Source organism: Callospermophilus lateralis, unplaced genomic scaffold, assembly GCF_048772815.1.
Source record: "Callospermophilus lateralis isolate mCalLat2 unplaced genomic scaffold, mCalLat2.hap1 Scaffold_182, whole genome shotgun sequence".
Lineage (NCBI taxonomy): Eukaryota > Metazoa > Chordata > Mammalia > Rodentia > Sciuridae > Callospermophilus > Callospermophilus lateralis.
In genome coordinates, this window is record NW_027512854.1 from 2137928 (window position 1) to 2144475 (window position 6548).

Sequence of the window (6548 nt, forward strand, 5' to 3'; positions counted from 1 at the left end):
TTCTGCACACTGTTTACACCAATCGATCAGCTCAGCATGGGCTGAGGTTGAGCCCACTGTTTTAAGCAGGTGCTAAGTTTGAAAGGACACAGGTGTGGCTGGTGGGAGAACGGTCCCACTGGACCCAGACAGCTGAAGAAGCCTGCAGCAGGGGAGTGGTCTGAGGTACATAGAGAGTGGGGAGAAAATTGGGGAGGGGACTGAGTTCAATGAATAGAGATCAGGAGGGTCTGCCCACCTGAGAGTAAGGGTCCTGTGGAGCCAGAGTAGTCCCCGAGGGCTAAGTGGTCCCCAGCACAGAGATTCCTTTGGCAACAGTGCCCATAACAGATCCAGGAATCAAGAAGTAAGGGGCAGGGGTGGATGCTGCTGCTGCTTCTGGGGAGAGGGGGCATCTGAAGCCCAACCTCACAGTGGCATCCTGGTTGGCCTCTTCTTTTTGGCCACCCAGGCAGAGTGTCCCCCTTTCCCTGCAGGGTGTCTGGAACCCAACTCTGAGCAAGTGGCCTCCCCTACCCACGCACCAGTCTCAATTCCCAGCAGGGGCCCTACCCTCCCTCAACATATCCCCTCCTCCAGTGACCCCTCTGCAGATCCCTCCAGCCCTCCTGCCAAGGGCAGCCTCCACCTTCTCCTTCCACCCAGATCTAAAGGGAGCAGGGTCCCTGCATGTACATACACCCAAGGGTACAGCAGCTGGCCCACGTGGTGACCTGCTATTCAGGGGCACTGCCCCAGCCCCCAGGAGCCCAGGGAGGCAGGGAGGCAGAGAGTAGGGTGACTGTCTTGGTAGAGACTTGGAGGCTTCTGCCAGGTTCCATGGTCCTGCCCAGGAGGACCTAGGCGAACCCGTGGGAAGAGGCGAGATAAGCCTGTGGTAGAGGGACTCACCTCCCTGATGGCTCATCCAGGCAGGTGCCAGGAAAGTGTCTGATGAATTCGGCCACACTGGGAAGTGGGTCTGGGTACACCTTGCACAGGGCTCTGGAAGACTCCCTGCGGTCTGAGCTTGTGGCCCGGATCACTCCCTCAAGCACCTGGAGCCTCCAGCAGCAGCTCTGAGGGTAGCAGGACAGTGGCTGAGGGGGTGCACAGGGTGCGTGCCCAGGGTGGCCTGGCATTTCTGCTTGGTGACCTTAGTTGCATCCAAAGGCAGGTGCTCAGGATTCATGGAAGGAATGTCTCCTGAGTCCAGATTACCATCTTCGAACCTCTCCCAGACACCCTTCCCGGCTGGGACCCCTACCAGTGCAGGCCTGGGGACCGGCCTGGGTGGATGCGGGCGGCTTTGTGCTGAACCTTGAGTCCTCACCCCAGCGAAGGACAACTCCTGGGGAAACAATTGCATGAAAAGGCGGATCTCTACCTCCCAGGGTCCGGGGAGAAGTTGGGATAAGTACCCTTAAAGAAAACTTGCCCAGTGAGGCCGTGCAACCGCCTTCCAGTACTGAGATACATTCCGGGAAGCCTTCCTGCCTGCGCTCCCTGGGCACGCTTCACATTCCCAGCCCAGCGTCGCCGAGCCGGTCGCCCGCCCTACCGCGGATCAAAGCAATCCCAAAGCTCCAGAGGCAGGGGCGGCCCAATAGCAGGCCCGGGCTGCGGGGCGGGCCGGAAGAGGGCCCAGTCTACAAAAGGGCTGGGTCTGCGAATAGGCGGGGCCTCGGAAAAGAGGCACCAACCGGTGTGTCTGCCTGGAGCCGGCTGCCGGGCCGCCAGGAGACCACCAACTTGGGCGCTCTGCAGGCCTGAACCAGGCTGTTCACAAAGACAACACAACCACCCCAAGCCTCTGGAAATAAATACTCTCTGCTACAGTCTTGGCCAAGGCTGCGGCCCTAGGACCCGCTGCAGTTCATTGTAGCCACGGCCTCCAGGGTCCGCTCCGGCCTTGAGACCCCATCCTGGGGGCCGCGGGAAGCGCCAGGGTCAGCCTAGGTGGCAGGAGCGGCGCGAACGCGGCCCCTGGGCGCAGCAGGAGAAAGGGACCGTCGAACGACCGCCGCGGCTGGCGGCCAGCGTAGACCTCAGACTCCGGTTTGTCTGCAGCAGCGGGCAGCGAGGCAGAGCGGCGCGAATACCCCAGCTAGAGCCCGCAGGCTGCCAGGTGGCCGAGTAAGCGGGAGCGAACTTCCGGCTGGGACACCCTCGCAGCCAGCCAGGAAGCGGGTCACCTCGGCCAGGCACTCGTTGAAGCCTGCGCGGTACTTGCCCAGGACAGCGGGGTCCGAGCTGAGTGCGCCTGCGGGAGAAGCAGAGACCAGCTGTCGTGTCTAGGGCGGTGGCCCTGTGCGCCTCCCGCCCCTCTAGCCGCTGCCACCCGCGCCTCACCTGTCACCTGAAAGCGATGCAGGTTTTGCAGAGGTATCACCGTCATCTCCAGGATGTCGGCCTTCTCCAGCTTCGAATGACGGGAGCTCTGGGGGCAGGGACAGGGTGGTGGTCTGTAACTCAGCCATGTCCCATTTTGCTAGCCTCAGTCCTTGGATTCCCCCTTCTCCGCCCGACTTACATCCTTCCTGACCACGTCCAGGATGAGGGTCTTTAGCTGAGCAAGGCTCTGGTTGATGCGCGCTCGGCGCCGATTCTCCATGATGGGCTTGGAGGACTGCAGGATTGGGCAGCCGCTGAGTCCCGCGTTAGGCCGCCCCTCCCCCAACCACCGAACCCCCCGACGCTGGCAGGAACCCACCTGACGGTGCTCTGCCGCGCTGCGGGGTTTATCTGGGGTCGGGCTGGCGCTGGCCTGCGTTCCTGCCAACGGCGAGGCGCTCGGCTTCTCTGGGGTGTCAGCCGGCATCACACACCCCGCGCTCTGGTGCCGGGCAGAACGTTTGCGCCCTCTGGCGGGTTCCGGCCAAAAGCCCGCGAACCAGGACAGTGGCCGGCTATATAAGGCCGCACCGCCGAGGGGCCTGTGAACCCGGCCAGGCGTCCTTTCCCTCACTAGCGTTGGCCAATGGGCAAAGCGCCTCTCCAGCTCAGCTCCGCAGGCGTGCGACCCCGCCTCCCCAGCTGTCACTCACTCGCTGCCGCGTCTGCTCCGCCAGCCCGGACAGTGGGACCGCGACGCCCCGCTCTGGCAGGTTCCCGGCGCGAGCCAGGAGGGTGCTCGGGATGTAGGCTCACCTACCCGCCGCGTGGAAGCCGGAGTGCACGGGGGATGCGGTCTGTCGCGGCGGTGCAGTATGTCTGAGAGGAAATTTCACAAGCCCCTCAGTCTCCAGATTTGTTCAGGCTGCACGTGTGCAGCATTTAGTGCAGGCCTGGGCCTCTAGGGACGTGAACCGAGCTTTGCTGGGACGAAAGAACCAACGCCAGTCACTGGGCTGGAGAGAGGTGACTGGCTGAGCTCGGCAGGCAGTTGGTGGCATTGGGTGACACCATAGGGCAATCTGATGTGGGCAGACTGGCAGTGTCACAGGGTGATGACACAAGCCAGGTAGAAGGATGTAATGGTGATGGGTCTTTCTTCTGAGGGCAATTGTTAAAAAGTTTCTGTCTGTTGCTTGCTGTTGTTTTCATTTTGAGTCACACCATGGGCATTGCTTTTCTGTTTAGCACTCAGGGTCCCCAGCATACATGGCCTGACAGACGTCCTGCATCCATGGTGGAGGTTTCCTGAGGTCCTGGAGCCCCGACGGCTGGAGACTCTCCTGGTGCTCCCAGTCCAGTGGAGGAGGCCTGCCACACACCAACAAAAAGCAAACACACTTTTGGAGAGACAGAAAGTGAGGGGTAGGCTGTGGCAGAGAAGCCTCTCCTTCCTCTGGTTGGTCCTGAAGCCTACAGGATGGATTCTTCATGGGAAGGAAGCTCTGCAAGGTCCAGGTGGAGGGATTGGCATCCCCAGAATCCTAAGGGTCACGGGGGGCCAAGAGAAGACTGGAAGTGTTAGGTAGGGCCAGCAGGGGCCTGGGGGCTTCTGGCCCAGGGAGAGGTCTGGAGAGCCTGTCCTTGGGGCCCCATCTGAAGCTGCCCCTCTGAGGTCAACCCTAGTCTGGCCCTAGTCTAGAGGAAACACAGCCCTGGCTTCACCTTGGGGAAGCCCTCTGGTACCCAGCACTGAGCAGAGAGTCCTCCTGTTCTCAAGGGGCACTGAGGTAGGGTGCAGGGGAGAGTCTGCCTATAACCCCTGAAGTCTACATGAGGTGCACCCTCTGCTTGGCTGTCAATCTGGAAAGTACCCCCAGTGTCCACAGTATCCCCTTCTCCTGCAGGGAATTTCCTCTGAGGGCCTGAGCCTGTCCCTGTGTTCTGGGCCTCACCTTGGGAAGAAAGAAATCAGGCATAAAGGGACCCAGAGTGAAGCAGAAGCCTGAGAGCAAGGTTCTCCCTGGTTTCTCTGTGTTACCCACCTCTCCCCACAAGGTTCCTGCCCTTTTAACTTTTGGTTTCTCTTTTTACCCTAGAGTTCTTGGGAAAGACAAATGAGATCTTATCCCCAAAACACATTGAGGGTGCCCAGCACACAGTGAGCACTAGATTCTCACCAGCTGCAGCCCTGTTCCTTCCCCAGGTCTGGCCACCCAGCTGAACAGAGAGGACACTGCCTGTTCTCACCTCTGCTCTGCCTGAGTGCCCCCTCCTGCTGAAGGAAAGCCCCCCGAGGACTGAGGGGCCTGTGCAAACAGTCCCTAGCAAGAGTGCATGAGCACCAGCTTTGTCACAGGCTGAGCCTGCTGTCCAGCTGCATCTCTCTGAGACTCTTCCCTTGTCCCTCTACTATCCCTTCATGGCCTCTTGAATATGAACTTGACCTCTAAAGGATCTTCCTGGGGGCGTTGGGCCTCCATATGAGTAGGAAGGGAGGGTCCTGGGCTGTACAGGGTCATGGTGGTGATTCCCTTGTGTGGCAGACTGGGTTTTCCAAAAGGGGCACTGACTTCTTGCTCCATAACCTTGTGATGTGTCCCGGTGAGGACAGGGGCCTGGCAAGACATGACTTCTAAGGCTGAGGGTTTTTTTTTTAATATATATTTTTTAGTTGTTGATGTTTAGTTCCTTATTTTATTTGTTTATATAGAGTGCTGAGAATCAAACCCAGTGCCTCACATATGCTAGGCAAGCACTCTACCACTGAGCCACAACCCCAGCCCCTAAGGCTTAATTTTAAAGGTGCTGTACACACCCACCTTGCTGCCTTGGGACATTTGCTGTTGAGACCTGGCCCCATGCTATGAGGAAGGCTTCCCTGGCATGTGTGTGTTGCAGCGGGCACCCTGCCAGGGTCTGATGATACAACAACAACATAAAATCAATGTGTCCTACTCTCTTATTCAACAATGGAGCAGCTGGTGTCCTCAAACTCAGATGACACTGTTTGCCTGGAGATCTCATCAGACCCCATGCATGGATTAAGGATTTGCCCCCATTTTGGATGTCAGCCACCAGCTCCAGGGGTCTTACCTATGCTTCTGACCACTGGCAAAAATTCAGGGTTCCCACAACCCCCTCCTTGGTTCAGTTAATTTGTGCCAGTGGATCACAGAATGCAGGGAATCACATTCACTGGTTTATCATAAAGTGTACTCTAAGCAATGCAGATGAAGAGACACAGGGGAAGAGGGTGGAGAAGGGTCCTGGATCTTCCATGCTCTCCCTGGGCACTGTCCTCAGGAACCTCTAAGTGTTCATCTGGAAGCTCCTAGAATCCTGACCTTGGGGGTTTGGTTGGTTGGTTACCAGGGGTTGAACCCAGGGGCACTTAACCACTGAGCCAATCCCCAGACCCTTTGTTTTCAGGGAGAGGGGACCTAAGTTACTAGGGCCTTGCTAACTTGCTGAAGCTGGCTTTGAGCATGCAATCCTTCTGCCTCAGCCTCTGAGTCACTGGGATTACAGGCGTGGGCCACCATGCCTGGCTGTTCTTTGTGTTTTAATGTAGGCTTCTCACGTAAGCATAATGGGTTAGATCACTGGTCACTTGTGATCAACCGGACTTTCATCGGCTCCTCAGGGCCCCCTCCTGAAGTTACCCAGGGGGTTACTAGCCAGCACTTGATATACAAAGACACATCACTCTTTAAAAAATTTTATTGGGCTGGGGATGTGGCTCAAGCAGTAGCGTGCTCGCCTGGCATGCGTGCGGCCCGGGTTCGATTCTCAGCACCACATACAGACAAAGATGTTGTGTCCGCCAAATACTAAAAAAAATAAATATTAAAATTTTCTCTCTCTCTCCCTCTTTCTCACTCTCTCTCACTCTTTCTTTAAAAAAAATTTTATTGTTGTTGATGGACCTTTACTTTATTCATTCTTTAAAATATTTATTTATTTATTTTTAGTTTTCGGTGGACACAACATCTTTGTTTGTATGTGGTGCTGAGGATCGAACCCGGGCCGCAATGCATGCCAGGCGAGCCCGCTACAGCTTGAGCCACATCGCCAGCCCTACTTTATTCATTTATTTATATGTGGTGCGGAGACTCAAACCTGGTCTTTCACACATGCTTGGCAAGTGCTCTACCACTGAGCCCCAGCCCCAGCCCGAGACACATTATTTTGAAGTTACAAGGTATTTTTCAACTTGTGTGCAAGGAGACAGA

General features: G+C 56.9%; 1 pseudogene; it reads right to left on the minus strand.

Annotated features, from left to right (window-relative positions):
- Positions 1–1855: 1855 nt before the first annotated feature.
- LOC143387549 (transcription factor HES-4-like) lies at positions 1856–2800 on the minus strand (annotated as a pseudogene).
- Positions 2801–6548: the final 3748 nt, after the last annotated feature.